General features: G+C 28.2%; 1 protein-coding gene across 2 annotated transcripts in view; it reads left to right on the top strand.

Moving 5' to 3' along the window:
• LOC106681606 (3-hydroxy-3-methylglutaryl-coenzyme A reductase) overlaps positions 1–6,142 on the top strand; it is a 53,542-nt gene that overhangs the window by 6,252 nt on the left and 41,148 nt on the right. The window lies entirely within an intron of this gene.

Below are 6,142 nucleotides of genomic sequence, written 5' to 3'. Positions count from 1 at the left end.
ATGCGCCAAAGAAGCAATTTATAAGTATAATTATATCGATTTACAAATGTAGATAAAAAAGTAAGAAATAGACAAATATATTTTACTTATAAATAATATAAAATTGGACTCAAAAGAATATATACTATTACATAAACGCGGACTTAACACAGCACATCTCACATCAGGAGTCTAAAAAGACATTACTAAATATAAATATTTTTTATCTTGACCGAGACTGGTAGTTTTATCAATAATGTTAAAATTATCCAAATAGGCTCACCCTCCTTTATTAAAACTTATTACATGTCCAACGTTTCAACACAAAAGCTGTACTCAAAAACTTACAATAAAATTTATACTGTGAGTATAAAAAATGTTTTTTTTCATAGATTTCGGGGAGAAAGGGTATATCCCTAAAAAAAGTGATGGTATTGTGATTTCTGTCATAGTCTATTGTTTGGCGAAACGTTGACCAATATTTAAGAGCTAAAACTTCTTTTATGTTTGGAATCTTCCAACCGTTAAAAATAATAATTATTTGTTGTAATGCAAATTACGGTTTGCATTTTATATGTTTTACGTTAAATACGTAATAATAAGAACACATAAATAAACAATGCGCAAAAATTTATCTGTTTATATCTAAATTAAATTTATGTACATTTATAAATACATACATACACGTATATATATATATATACTACTAAATCTGGAAATTCTTGGTTATTGCATTTAACAGAAATTAAATGAACACATTGAAAGTTTGATATCAATTAATTTATTTAGTTAAAATTAAACTTAATATTTTTATAGGTTTAGTTACTGAAATTGAACCCACAGCAAGGGACCAAACAAATTTTGTTTTTATAATGTTTTATAAGGTATACAAATAATTTTTTCTTTTCATTTTACACCAAACTCCAATATTCTATCTATTTTTAGTAGTAATATAATTGAATTAATTATATAGTATCTATTTAGCATATAGTGGTAAATAAGAAAATATAATAAAAAACAGTAAATAAAATATCTTGTCTCTCTACACACTTTACTAACCGGTTTCCGTAAAACTGCTTCATGTCTCATTGCCAATATTGGTCCAATTTCCAATTAGGCTCTAGGTAGGCAATTAACTAGTTCTCAAATGAGCATTTGGAATGTTCAGCAGTATACAGCTTTCAAGTTACCAGAAAAATTAAACAAAAAACATACCTGAATTTTAGATAAAATTTTTCAAAAATATGGGTGAAAATGCAATTGGCCATATCTTTGCAAATAGTGGCCCGAATTCAATGATTTGTTTTTGGAATTCAATAAAGTATGTAAATTGGTCCAGCAGTTGAAACGCTTATCGTGGACAAACATTCCAACAATTTCCTTTTATTTATATAGACTATTGAATTATTTTTGGAACATCACATTATCACTCATATATTTTTTATTACCTTATTTTAAGTCTTTTTTTTTTATAAATTTTCATACAAAATAAAAATATTTAGTTACTAAAAATAATGAAAAATACCTTCATCAAAGAAAAACAAGTTTAGAACTACTAATTTTTAAAAAACCATAAACCTATTAGAACAATTTCTCTTCCTGAAATTGTTTTTCATGTTTAATAGAAATGAAATGGGTTTATTATTCCTACATTTTTTTTTCTCCAATTTTTTAATATAGAAATTAATGTTGTATTAGACGTTTATAATGTATATTGATTCAATAATACTTAATGTTAACATTTAAAAAAAAACTATTCTCAATTTCTGCTTGTAAATTACGTTAATACGAAACGGAATCAACGTACATTGATAGTTTTTTTTTTTTAATTTCCTTCTCTCAGATGTTTTGAGTGAACACCAAGCTTTCGGAAAACGATAGAGGGACTTTAAACAATTTTATTTTATTATACTAATTATTTATTAGTAATATATAATATTTTATTATATTATTATACTTTATAACAATTATATTATACTTAATTGAAATGTTTCTGACAATCCAGAACTTATCAAGCAGTCCTGCTTTTCGGGCTAATTTTAAGTTGCCTAGGTCAAGGCCATGATCTTCTCGACCTTCTCTAGTGCTTTCCTATGAATGACCACTCGAAAAAATTACTGTTGGAGTTACTGTTACTTTTTCAAGGTAAGGAAGGGCTTTAACTCGAAAGCAAGTTCTTTGTACTTTCTAATTTCTTCTGCCCTAATGACGAAGAGGTCAAAATAACTTGGGACTTATATGTCGACGATTCTGGACCATTTGTATCTTCTGTGTGTAACAGAAATATCTGATTGGTCAATTTAAAACCATTTTCTCTATCTTTCTTTTTTTTATTTAATTTCATCACTTACTTTCAAATAAGTTTTTTTTAAAAAACTTTATTTAATTCATAGAGATTACAATCTGGCGCACTATTGTGGGCAATAGGTAATAGTGATGAATGATCACATTCATACTAAAATAAAATAAAATAAGAATGAAAATAAAAAAATAAAAAAAAAGTACATAAAAATAAATAAAATCTCTCTTAAAATATATACAAACAGAAGGATAAAGAAAATGAACATAATCAAACTATGTGTATGAAAAAATTAATAAAAATAATATAAAATAATCTCTAGTCATATTTACACTCTTATAAACAATATTTACACAATCGACCTGGGGATCCCTGAGCCCACTCTATCCCCCACGTGTGAGGGGTAGAGCAGAGCTCAAAAGATCCCAGCGCATCTCTCTCACAAATAAGTAAAAAACAAAATTCGAATTCGAGTTTTTGACAGAAATATACGTTTTATTTAAGTTCCTCCAAGTCCAAATAAATATATCTCGCAAAATGTTGTGTGTACGTGTGAACACTCTGGCTCAAAAATAAAAAGACGCACAAAATTCCGTATTTAGGTAAGGTACGTATGTTTTTGCCAGAGATGTATCTTTCTTTTTTTTTAAATCGATCAACCGGAAATCCACTTTATATGATCGATTTTACAATTTCTAGAGATTTTCTCACAAACTGTTCGACGATTTTAATTAAACTTGGTAATTCAATGTACAGTTAAGTAATCTTCAATATCAGATAGATCTTATACCCGTCGAAAAAGTTTAATAGGTCTTGAATGAATTTATTAAATTATTACTAATATTATTATTACTATTTGAAATAAGAGTTAGCAGTAATAAGCGATAGTTTAATATAAAATATTATAGAATTTAATGATAACTAGATGAGAAACAAAAATATTCAGACCTGAGTTTGAATCGGAAAAAAACGAGACCGCACGTTCTCTCCCGTCCGCATTCACGTCTACACGAGTTCTTTATCTTTTATTAAACTGTTTTGTTTTTGGACAGTGAAAAAGGTAATTATCGTAATAAACCTCAAGAAGAAACCATAAAATATGAACAACAGTATAAATAAATGTTTTCCTTCTCGGATCTTAAGAATTTTTTGAAAATCAGAAAAATAGGGATAACTTCAAACTGATTCTACTAATCTAAAAAAAAAATTGGGGGGCGAACTTAGGATGGTAAGTGAAAGTTGTTTTGCGCGCACCACACCAGATTAATTTTTTTTTTTTTCTATTTTTGTATAATTAGTTTTATCAATATTTCAATGATATTCTTGATAGTTTTGATAAAATCCAATAATAAGGCCGAAACAAAAAAATAAATAAAAAATAATTTTTCTTTTTGACGCATTATTATCAACCCCAATTGTGAGAAAAAAAATAATGTAATAAGTAAAGATTAATAAATTTTGATTCATTAAAAATTAATGAGTGTGATATAATAAAATAAATGCAAAATGTTAAACCGAATCTTATTCGAAGTATGGCATTAATTAAAAAAAAAATAAGGAGTAATCATATCCACTACTGACAGTATATATATTGAGCCACCTTATTTCATGAACTCAACAATTTAGTGGAGATCAATAATTTGTACATTTATTATCTTTTATGATAACACAGGTTAGCATAAAAATAGATGCTGTAAAATTATAACGATTTTAATAAAAACTTTATATAATAAATTCAAATTATTAATAAGCTTATTTTGAACTTAATAAACACATAGGTACATAATATCGTTTCAATTAACTTAAATTTTCTTTACTTTAGTTGTTTACTTTATTTGTGATTATTTAATGTTTCTATCAATATTATTAACTATGTACATCAAGACTTTAGATTTATTATAAATTTTGAAAAAGTGGGAATAAATTTTTCCTTTCATTGCTAAGAAGGCTAAAAGAGGGACCAGAATGTTTGAAACTGTTTTCATTTACTTCACAAGGAGAGCTCCGATGACTAAGGAACAGAAATAGCAAGGAAGAGATGGTTACTGATTATTCTAGAATAGACTCTATACATTATTTAAATTGTTTCTTTTGCCCCCCCCTCTCAAAGTAAGATTTAAATGATAATTATGGGAGGCTTTGAATGTGAAGTATAACTGTAGCAGTATAATAGAGTTCTTTTTTTTACTAATATATACTTTCATAATACTGTAATTAAGGTATATAAATAAAAAAAAAAGAGTCAAAGCAATTATTAATATTTAAATTAAAAAAAATATGCACATTAATTTTACTTTTATTTACCTGTAAATGAAACATATAGTAAGGGAAAGCATTGGGATCGTGTGAAATTTGGAATCCAAGTTTTCAACAGGTTTTTAGGTCTTTAGAGTCTAAATAACCAAGTCTTGCCCAATGGTCTGCATGTTTAATTAACATTCTAGTTAAATTACATTGTTACAATGTAACTACATTGTTAAGATGTAAAGCCATTGAAGAATAAATCAAGCCGTACCAGCCAACTAACTCCCTTGAGCGCTTTCCAAGAGGTTAGGATCCAATTCCCACCTCGATCGGCTAATATTTTTTTCGTGACGGTCCCACACTGGTTAGCTAGTTGACAGGGGTTGACATAAAGGATTATATCGTTTGCTCTTTTCGGCGAATTATGCCTTCAAGACGGCTAGAATTCAAAAAAGGCTACATAAACTCGTACAACGATATAAATTCCGATTCTGCATCAGAATCAGTTAGAAATACAAAACAAAATATCCATTGCTCAATTCAACTGGAAATTCCAGAGGTAGATGTACTTGAGAAGAATGGGAGGTTAGTAAGCTAATGCCTTAAAAAAATATATCACATGCCACTATGAACCAGTGAAAATCAAATAAAAATTGAATAGGTTAGAGTAAGTGAACATGTTTAATGTGACACCTTGTATATGAAGGTAATTAAAATATAAAACGTATAAAGTGAAATTAATTGTATTGTAGAAATCCTCTGGTTTGGACTGCATAAATACATGTTTTCCATGACCATGACACACTAATACATGAAATTTGTTCGCGATTATATCAAGTCATTAGTTTCTTATCTGAAGTGGGGAAAAGATATTGCTAAGCTAGAAGGTTAAAATCCAAACATAAGCTATGTCAATACTGTGTGTTCGTCCCTTGCCTTTACCGGATAAATGTTAACCTATATATTATCAGATTGCAAACATTTTTACTTTTCATTTATTTTCTAAATAAACAAGTTTAGTTCGTTAGCTGCGGGTTGACTCAACCTCCCTGTATCAAAATGATTTAGTCCTTTAAGGTTTCTTACAAAATTTGTAAACAATACATCCATATTATTATCCCATGCTGACCTTACATCAACCTCTTCCAACCTCCAAATACATATACACTTTTTCCTGATCGATAAATGTTGAAATAGAGGATACAAATTGGTGGATCAAACATCACATGCAGCTCTCTGAACTGAATCACTGTTATTCACATTCACAACTACATTCTCTAAACTCTATTTTCAGACCTCCGTATTGTGGTCTTTATGCTGATTATGGGACCATATTAATGTAATAGGATTCCTTTAAGTGCACACCTTCTCTTAGCAATATTATTGTTTTATAACGTTCCTTTACGATTTATTTTCCTAAGGTAATCCTACAATTGTCTCTTCATTAGAGAAATTTATATAAATAAAAAGAGTGTTTAAAAAAAGATTTTTTTTTAAAGGGAAGCTAAACGTGTTTATTGAAAGGATCCCTTTAGTAAGGTGCTCCTTAGAAACGTACATAGCAGAGCCCAAAGGATTTTCTCCGTATTCTTGAATCTTTTCTCAAGCTTCCGTAATGTA

The sequence above is a fragment of the Halyomorpha halys genome, unplaced genomic scaffold (genome assembly GCF_000696795.3).
Source record: "Halyomorpha halys isolate HHAL.00 unplaced genomic scaffold, Hhal_1.1 Scaffold350.1, whole genome shotgun sequence".
In the NCBI taxonomy this organism is placed as follows: Eukaryota; Metazoa; Arthropoda; class Insecta; order Hemiptera; family Pentatomidae; genus Halyomorpha; species Halyomorpha halys.
The sequence above is the reverse complement of the archived record's forward strand: the minus strand, read 5'-3'. Positions and strand labels throughout refer to the sequence as shown.